We start from the raw sequence: 9,889 nt of genomic DNA, 5'->3' as shown, positions 1-9,889 counted from the left end.
TTTTTGAATTTCTGAAAGTTCATGATGTTGGGGGCACCTCTAAATGTATCATCTGCAAAGTATAATTTTGCATGTGTATTTATGAGCAATAATGACATCTTTTTACAGGTATGCCGAAACGAAAATGAAAAAAAATATTTTTCACTCCACCCTACTCTACAATCATTAATAATGTATTCTTTGTTATTTCACACGTATTTCGAATTCCAGGTATTTATTTTCACCAAACTTTGTTCATTAAGAATTAATTGGCACAAATATTAAAAGGAAAATATATGATAAATACGAATTACGGTATTTAATGAGCTCGTAATTAAAATAAATAAATACAATTTGTATTTGATCTGGATTAACACCTTCCAATATGAAAATGTATTATAATTGGAATCGTAATATTGTATTTTATTAATTTTCATCAATTTTGGAAACAAAGAATTTTATCAATATATTGTTATGTTACTATTCTATTAAATATTATAATTATAAATGATGCTGTTTTATGTGTAAGTTTATTTATAATATTACTTTCGCAATATCCCATTGAAATTGTAATAAAATTGGTGAAGTGATTGTTGTATTTTTAAAGTACATACCAAGGTACATACAGTCATAGCTAAGATGTGGCTAAGATCTATTTTTTGACGTGACAACGTCTTAAGCGCGTCACACACGGTGAAGATTTTATCTTAAGATACTGTTATATTTTATATTACAGTATCTTAACGCATCCGGTATCAGCGTTCGGACTATCATTTTTCTTATTGTCATTGCGTACTAAGACTCCTGTAGAACCGCCATCCTGTTACAAATGACCCAGAAAATTTCGCGTCATTTGTAACAGGATGGCGGTTCTGCAGGGGTATTGTTATGTATTAAAAATATTATAGTATCTTCACCGTGTGTGACGCGCTTTATAATTCGATAGAGCCGGCTGCACGCACGAGAAAAACATGACTCATGCGGAGTTACCTCGCTCTGAGGCGTTCCATGTGAGGCTTGAAGTGCAAGCGAGAGCGCGGAACCAGCGACAAAGAAGCACAATCGAACGTTGTCACGTTCAACTATCGTCAGTAACCCGAGTTTACAGACAACCAATTTTTTTGTTACGTGTGTGTGTGTAAACATTGTTGTCTCCATAATACCATAATGTAAGATAGTATACAATCGACATCTAAATATTATAAATCAGTTGCTGTTCATTTGTCTCGCTAAAACTCGAGAACGGCTGGATCGATGTAGCTTTGGTTTTGAATTGTTTTCACAGTCCACGTAAGGTTTAAACGGTGAGAAACATAAGTATATAAAAAGGTTCCTAATAACTTAACTGGATGATGTAGTTATAGATAAATAGGACACTACCGGTACTAAACTAATACATATTTACTAAACTTCTTCATTCTCTAGAGACATTCCTTAAAATTCTTAAAATACTTCTTTAATATTATTAATAGAGATAATTAAGATAATCTATACTTAGCGACGTTAATTTCTAAATCAACAGTTTTAGTCGTTACCTTTACTTATATTTGAAACAAAGAGAATATCTATGGAATTATCTTTAAAAGGGAATTCATAATTATACGCCTTTTGCCATAAGTGAAGGATTCAAGGTTATAATTCGTAATTTACCTTTTCATTTCATTTCTATATAAAATTTATATTATTACTTACTAGCGGTCCGCCCCGGCTTCGCCCGTGGTACATATTTCGCAACAAAAAGTAGCCTATGTCCTTTCTCGGGTATCAAAATATCTCCACACCAAATTTCATGCAAATTGGTTCAGTAGTTTAGGCGTGATTGAGTAACAGACAGACAGAGTTACTTTCGCATTTATAATATTAGTATGGATGTTTACCTATTTATATTACTTACTGGTTTTTACTCATTGTAACTCTGAATGTAGGTAGCCTATGCTTTCACAACAAAATTACTGAACTGATATTGATAAATTTTAGCAAAGGTAGAACGCCACTTCTTCTATAATAGTGTAAAATTACCTACGTGTTTGAATAAAGTAGGTAAATAATGTATTGATTGTTACTCTTTCACCTATACGGATCTCTGATATTTTAACAGAGAATAGAGATCCATACTAATATTATAAATGCGTCCATACTAATATATAAAGTAACTCTGTCTGTCTGTCTGTTACTCAATCACGCCTTAACTACTGAACCAATTTGCATGAAATTTGGTATAGAGATATTTTGATACCCGAGAAAGGACATAGGATAGGTTTTATCCCGGAAATCCTACGGGAACGGGTTTTTCTTTGAAAACGCGGGCGAAGCCGCGGGCGGAAAGCTAGTATATTATAATTTGGATTAGCACTTGTGATGCCGCGGGTTCTTGCTAGTATGTATTATGTATGAAAAATTCTAATAATATTATTATTCTAATTGTGTGCTTTTTTAACGAATTTGTCAAGCGGCTCGTTGGTCTAGGGGTATGATTTTCGCTTAGGGTGCGAGAGGTCCCGGGTTCAAATCCCGGACGAGCCCAGATGATTTTTTATTTTTAGCCGTTTAATATTATAATTGAACTAGCTGTGCCGCGAGGTTTCATCCGCGGAAAAACATACTTACAGACAAATCTTTCCTCTTTATAATATTTTTAATTGAATTACTATTTCTGTAGACATAATTCCTAGCGATTTTTCCTTTAAAAGAAGAAAAAGATCCATGTTTTGATGGGATAAACAAACATCACGAAGGATTGCCAGATGTATATAAACATGTTTACCGCAAACCAATAAATGTTTAATCGTGTTTATATTGTATCCCGCGGCTTTGCTCGCATTATGTTGTATATTTGCTAACCACATGGATTGTGGTAGAAATAGATTTGATACTATGAGTTTAAGTGTTACTTAGTGTGAATGTGTTTACAGATTACTTATATGTGTATATTATATTATTTATTTTAGATGTGTGAAAACTAATTGCTTGTCCCGGCTTCACCCGAGTTGAACCGGGATAAAATTTGTATTTAGCCTATGTTTTTCGGTCAAGCATGCTAACTAGGTAGGTAATAAAAGATGGTAGAAACAGGCCGTAATCACCAACTCATCAATATTAATAATATACATATTATGTATATCAAATTATAGTTACTTATGTAATCTTTCCATGCTATGGGTATGTTAATAATATTGGTCACACTTGTATCAGCCATCTCTAATTAGTTGCATTCATGCAAATTAATATTATGATTTAGTTTGATTATCTGGTATAAATTATACTGTGTTAGGTTGACCTCAATATCTTTGAAATATTATACAATCATTGAGATATACATATGGAGACGACACCGCCTACATCACTTAATATGTTCCGCTCAACATACGCCATATGGCGTAACTGCACGCTCATTTTTTATTTGTTTTAAAGTGAAACGCATCAAATAAGTATGCCTTCGTGTGTGTTACGATATTGCACAAATAATACGTAAAAGTGCAAATGATTAACTTTCATCGGTAAGTACCTAATAATTTTTAAAACTTAGTAAGAGCAAAAAAATGGCGCACAGATTTTGTTCGTGGTGTCTCCTCCATACGTAGTAATATTATCTCAATGTATACAATACTCTGACTTTACTTATAGCTCTATACTGTATTTTAGTTCTTCAAAGCATTGTATTTGTTTTTATTTCAATTTTATATTTGTAACTAGCGCTCGGTAAGTACACCTTTTTAGGAAAGGGTTTCTGATAGTTATTAACTTATTCCAAGCGGAGAAAAATCCAATAGACCTACACCAAAAATTATTAAAATCCGTTCTTTCGTTCTTGAGTGTTATGTTGACACTACTTAGGCACACGACACAGCTAATACGACTAATATATACGAATACATTTTATAGATAAGGTTAGTAAATAAAAAGAAAATGTGCTTTTTCATTTTGATTAGATCAATATATTAATTGGATACGATTCTGGGTCATTGACTAATATTTCTAAAAATAAAAAAAGACGGGTTGCACTCCGGGAGTGCCGGCAGAAGTGAAAACTTGATTATTAACGTTGAGCATGTTTGATATTTTGGAATGGTATCCGTCTTACTCTTTTTCGATCAGGTCACGTGTCCTGACGCGAGTTTAAGATTTTATACCCATTACAGAAAAAGTGCTCAACGCCGCTAAAGAAGTTTTCACTTCAAAATTTCCACTGTTTAAAAATTATTCATATTTTACAATCGAATGCCATGTACCGACTAACGTGTGCTAACGTGACATTACAAAAGCCACGAAACATGTCGTTTTGGCGGGTAATGTTTACGTGTGACGTCACCGCCAGACCATTCGACCGCAGCATACCGCGGTTACCCGACCGGACATTGGCCAATCTATAGGTTGCTATAGCAACGGTAATGTGCGAAAAATGTATGGTGGAAATATATACAAGCTTAAAGGTATGAATGTATACTATGGATTGTAAGTATAGTTCTATCCAGTTCTATCTCTACAATGATGTATAATAAAAAAAAAGACGTGTGGCACTCGGGGACTGCCGCGGTAAAGCTATTGAAAGAAATAAAGAAAGAAAGAAAGAAACATTTATTTATCAGAGACAGCACAACACACACACATACATAGACATAAAACATAAAACCGTACAAGTTAAATAAGAAATCACCGCAATAAGAAATAGTTACAATAAAAGAAGCAAATACTTAAATTAATAACATGAAAAACACGTACAAAAAAAAATAGAATTATAACTACATTCATTAAGGTGTGTCATACGACCCTGGCCAAAAGGAGGCAGCTCAGCATATGCTGCAACGTCCAGGAACATTGGCAGCGCTGTTTTTCAGTGCCCCCTTTGTAATAAAGGCTTCGAGTTGGGACGAAAGGAGTTACTTATGACTACATATTATATACATAAATATATAAAAATAAATGAATAAATAAAGGAGTTATAATAAACTTATAGATAGATCATACGACGATATAACGCGACTAACGGCCAAGGTAAATATTAAATACATAATATAAATAATAATTAATAAATACATAAATAATAAGTATTTTTAGGACAATTTTCAGGTTATGTTTAATTTACCACTAAACCTGGATTTGGTGAGCTAATAATATACTTTTAAATTTAGATTTAAAAGTATATTGCATGCTATGCCTTCAAGCCACACCTCCGTGCCCGTCGGAGTGGGGAGCGTGAGGTTTTTTCGTTACGGAATTTCTCGATTCGGTCCCCGCGCTCAAGGCTCGCGATAGAAGCTATGCAATAGCTTAAAAAATAATTTTTGAATGTTTGTCAGGAATAAAATTAAAAAATACTTGATTTATTTCTAAAACGTTTTCACTAATAAGAGGCTACATTGTTCCTGACATGGGCTATAGTTTATTTTATCCATTTGACTTACATTTTTGTCGATAGAGCCGAGGCGAATGACTAGTAATATTATACTAATAGGAAACATTTAATTATATTTCTTAGGAATACTCAAATCTACTCAATCAATTTGAAGATTCTATCACGATAACATAGCTACAATATTCCCGATGAAGATATTATGCTAGTTTGTATAGTGACCAATCCATACTAATATTATAAATGCGAAAGTAACTCTGTCTGTCTGTCTGTTACTCAATCACGCCTAAACTACTGAACCAATTTTCATGAAATTTGGTATGGAAATATTTTGATACCCGAGAAAGGACATAGGCTACTTTTTATCCCGGGAAAATGACGCAATCCCGGAATCCCCACGGGAACGGGAAGTATGCGGGTTTTTCTTTGACTGCGTGGGCGAAGCCGCGGGCGGAAACCTAGTAAAAAATATTCCTATAGTAATAAGTAAGTTTTCGTAGAAATTCAACTCAAATATTTATTCATTCAACTAGACTTCTCTTTGAATCGTCCTATTTATATGACAATTAGGAATCACTGGTTCGGAAAATATTGTGAGGCGTAAAGAAACTCCTGTAGTTGCTTTTAAATGGGATTATCCGTACTTCAGACTTTATAGCAGGGCAGTGAGATAAAAACTCTATATTGAATCCGTACTAATATTATAAAATACTAGATTTAAGCCCGCGGCTTCGCCCGCGTTTTCAAAGAAAAACTCGCATAGTTCCCGTTCCCGTGAGATTTCCGGGATAAAACCTATCCTATGTGTTAATCCAAGTTACCCACTATATGTGTGCTAAGTTTCATTGTAATCGGTTCAGTAGTATTTGCGTGAAAGAATAACAAACACACACACACATGACACACACACACACACATCCTCACAAACTTTCGCATTTATAATATTAGTAGGATTAGTAGGAGGTAGTATATTTTTTCTTTTTTTTACATAGCTATGAAATGTTTCCATGTCATGTTTTTTGTGTCTGTAGATAGAGTGATAGAGGTCAGTATTACTTTACTTATGTAGGCGAAGCAACGGGCAATCACTAGTACATAATACATAAAACTTTTATAATCTACAAAAATAACAAGCATTATTTTAACATCTAAAGAATCCTTACAACATTCGTTCGTAATCGAATATTCCACATTTTGCGTTGTTTTTTGTAACAGAACAGTAATTCGATCTCAATATTACGAGAACCATCCATCATCTACGATTAGACGAAAATCTAGCCTTTATCCATAAATTCCAAACAAATTGACACTCCTATTAGGATAGTAGTGTACTAATGTTACATTTCAATTAGGATTATTTTACCATGTAGGTGAATAGGTTGACCGCCTCCTCGGTACAGTGGTTGACGCGTGAGCGTAGAACCGAGGGGTCCTGGGTTCGATTCCCGGTGGAGACAAAAAAAAAGTCTCGGTCTGGCAGGACACAGAAGGCTGATCACCTACTTGTCCCTAAAGAAAAATCGATCAGTGAAACAGATGTATGAATAATGCATCTGCCCCCTACCACACTACGGGGACACGGGACTTCACACACTTTACGCAGTTGTACCATACGTCATGTACATAAAATGAATCGTTATAATTATTTTATTACATCATCTATATTTCTATGTTAATAAACAGTGTAAAGTAAAACGTTATCTCATATGAATTTTGTAGTCTTTCATGAAAATTTTGTGACAATAGATACACATATTATATTGTTTTGTGCTCCAAAGCAAACTAGTAATTTGTCTCATCACGATTCGTGCAGCAAAATGCAACTGAAAATTGTTAGAATGTGTCCAATTTTGGGCGTACAATCCTAGAACGTATAAATAACGATTTTAATTTTATTTAGATTCTCACAGCCCGTGTTACTGATAAGAATACAAATACAAATAAATACCACAATATACCACATCCGTTCCTTCCCAACTCAATGGAACGATTTTCCTCCCGATAGGAAGCCTGCCTGCGAATGCTTTAATAAGTTTAATGCATTTCTTTTCTCTTTAGACAGCTTTTTCTTATCGCTCTAAGAAGAAGGCTATTTGTTAAGTCGTTTCACGTCTCTTGAAATATAAAAGGAATACAACGAATTAGATATGCATAGATGCGGCATTTTTATTTTTTGGATATGTTAATTTGATGAAAAATTTTCGTGAAGTTTTTTTACTAGAGGGAATTGCAGATTTCAGAAAGCTGATTTTAAGGAAATTGTCGCGACAATATTATAAGAAAAAGAACCCTTTTTTCACATAATTGACTATTACAAATAAATACTACAATAATAATTGGTCGTTGATATTATATTGAAGTTAATAATTCTAAGTTCAACAAAGCGAGGGATGTTTTAATATTGTAGAGTAAATTCTGCCTGTGAGGATGGTTCTGAAAGTTTCGTGGAAATAGTCAACTGATAAGGTAAGAATTCTTATTTTGATTATATTTTTGGTTAGCCATAATATCCATAACTTTGTCTACTAAAGGTTTTTCAAATATTTAAATTTTTAATTTACTCGGTTTGTAGGATTGTAACGTATTCTCTAAATATAGCCCAGAGGCTTCACTAAGTGATTGCAAACCATAAACTGATTGGTTCTTAGTTTGACTTACAGTCGGATAAACGAAGAGTGCACTTAGTTAGTAGATAAATAATAAAACTACCGGTATCCTACAATTCCATTAAAAATTTAATAATGTTTGCATTAACCATTTCGCTAAAATATGGGTTCGATTCCAGGGGCTGAAAATTATTCCATAATTACGAAATAATAATACGTGTATTTGTTATTTATCTGATACACTTATAAGGTAAGTAGGTACTAAAATTCTTTCATTATGCGAATCTATTTACAAAATATTTTTTGTGTGTTTTGCTATTTTTATTAAATGTACTAATTTAGTATTTCAATAGTAGGTAGATAATTAGTAAAAACAAGCTTTGCGTCACTTTGTTTTTTAATTAATCTTCACACTAGAGAAACATATTAAAACAATATCAAACGATACATTACTTAATTAACTGTTACAACAAAACTGGGCCACTCGCACAATAAAGGAGTAACGTGAAGACGTGCCAGGAGCCATAAAGTGCTGGCCATTTCCATTCGGTGCAGAGTTGGAGACTGGAGTGACAACGCTTTGGTGCGTGGTACAAGGCAAGGGTTGAATCTGTTAATCTGTAGGCGGTTCAGTTTGTATGAACGCCAATTGAATAGAAGTAATTCTTTTAAGACTTGAGAAAAAAAATGTTAGGCGTAACGCGCCTGGCAGATTTGAAACATCAAAATTATTTTTTAAAAGTTATTATGCAGATATACTTACCAACATATAGCGTGGCGACGCATCATCTCGGCATTCGCCGCCGCGCCAGAAATCAGTTTCATTTGCGCCTATACATGTTGTACAGTATTATCAAAATTGATTTAGGCGAACGTTCTTTCGTTCAGTATGTTAGAAATCAATGTTGAATTTTAGTTGGTGTTAGAGACAATTTTCGTATCATTAAAGATTTTAAATGTATACAACTCTAGTATTATTATTTAATATTTTATTATTAAATCCAGTAAAAAATCACTTTACAGTAGAAAAGTATCTTAACTCGTTTATTTATTACTAGCGGTCCGCCCCGGCTTCGCCCGTGGTACATATTTCGCAATAAAAGGTAGCCTATGTTCTTTCTCAGGGTCTAAAGATTGTCTGTGCCAAATTTCATCAAAATTGGTCCAGTAGTTTATGCGTGAAAACCATATACATACATATACATAATTACAAACCTTTCCTCTTTATAATATTAGTATAGATATTTAACAATATAACACGCTCCTATTTCAAAACTTAAACCCCTATTTTCATGCTAGAAAGAGACCATTGCCTCCGTTATGCTAAGGGCAAACAATAAAAGAACAGCCGTCTTTTGAAATACAGTTTATTGTGTTTTTTTCTTTTACGACAATAATTACCTAATGAAAAGAGTGTAAAGAAAATGAGTTAGCGTATTAGGGTCGGTGTCCGACTGAATTATATAGCTGGTCAAGTGTGTGTTTGCTTTAAATTTTATTTTTTATTTTATATGAATTGTGTTTTAAATATTTTTGTTTTGTGAGTGCTGGTAAAGTTGGATAAGCATCACTGTTAAGTAATATCCTTTTTTACGTTAATAAGATCAAGTTTCTTAAGATTTTACTACATCGCACATAAATAAAGAACCAAACAATTATTTTCACCATAGATATTATTAATTTACTATGTATGGTAATGTATACGCACATAGCAGTATAGTTCACTGCCAACAATAGTTTTTAAGACTTTAAAATATTTTAAAGTCTTAAAAACTGTTGTTGTGTGACTGTGTTCAGTTTGAGGGAACCTCTACTATGTAGAAAATTTCAGTATTTCGTAAGTATAGCGCCTAAAAACATACAATTATAATTATCAATAATATAGATGTGAGGAAATCTCAATTTCCTATATTTCACAATCCAGAAGAAGATGACCGAGTTAATACGAATATAT

At 33.3% G+C, this 9,889-nt stretch overlaps 1 non-coding gene across 1 annotated transcript; it reads left to right on the top strand.

Annotated features, from left to right (window-relative positions):
* Window positions 1-2,430: 2,430 nt before the first annotated feature.
* Window positions 2,431-2,502, top strand: TRNAP-AGG (transfer RNA proline (anticodon AGG)). The gene has a single exon. It is a non-coding gene; the product is annotated as a tRNA-Pro (tRNA).
* The last annotated feature ends 7,387 nt before the right edge of the window (window positions 2,503-9,889 follow it).

This window comes from Colias eurytheme, chromosome 7 (assembly GCF_061535395.1).
Source record: "Colias eurytheme isolate Ceu_HAF_F1 chromosome 7, ilColEury1 Martin Lab GWU primary, whole genome shotgun sequence".
Taxonomy (NCBI): Eukaryota; Metazoa; Arthropoda; class Insecta; order Lepidoptera; family Pieridae; genus Colias; species Colias eurytheme.
The sequence above is the reverse complement of the archived record's forward strand: the minus strand, read 5'-3'. Positions and strand labels throughout refer to the sequence as shown.